Below are 651 nucleotides of genomic sequence, written 5' to 3' on the forward strand. Positions count from 1 at the left end.
CGAAAAATAAATTTTCTTGGAATATCTCCAGTTCCTATAAAAGGAGGCTTTTGGCTTTTGGTGCATAGCAGGGTCTTATTCCTAGTCCTTCAACTTACAGACTCTGGGGAAGAAAAGACGGCAGAGATATCATTGAGTTGTCAGGAGAATCAAGTGAGTAAAAGGACTCGTACAGCACATAGTACAGAGTAAGCCCTCAAATATTAGGGTTGTTATCAGTAGAGGACCTACTATGAACCCAACCCTGCTAGGCTTTCATTGGATCTTTATAATAACCTAATGAGAAAAGCCTAATCATGTTCACCCCACCACATTTGGCTCAAAGAAGCTAAACATCTTGTCCAAGGTCTCATAGTAAGGAGGAGAGAGAAAATTCAAGTGTACACCTTTAGAGTTTCCAAAGTTCATACTCTCCATTCACCAAGAACTCCCTCCTGTTTTTAGCAGGGTATATCTGGATGAGATTAGTATTTGAATCTAGTACTGGCTACAGCCCCCATCAGTGTGAGCAAGCATTGTCCAATCCAGTGAGAATAGACCAAAAAGACAGAGGAACAAGGAATTCACAGTTCACCACTTTTGCTGTCTGCCTGCCTGCCTGAGCTGGGACATCGGACTTTTGCCCTTGCACTGGGATTTGTACCACCAGTT

The sequence above is a fragment of the Otolemur garnettii genome, unplaced genomic scaffold, assembly GCF_000181295.1.
Source record: "Otolemur garnettii isolate 467f Iridium unplaced genomic scaffold, OtoGar3 scaffold00003, whole genome shotgun sequence".
Classification (NCBI taxonomy): domain Eukaryota; kingdom Metazoa; phylum Chordata; class Mammalia; order Primates; family Galagidae; genus Otolemur; species Otolemur garnettii.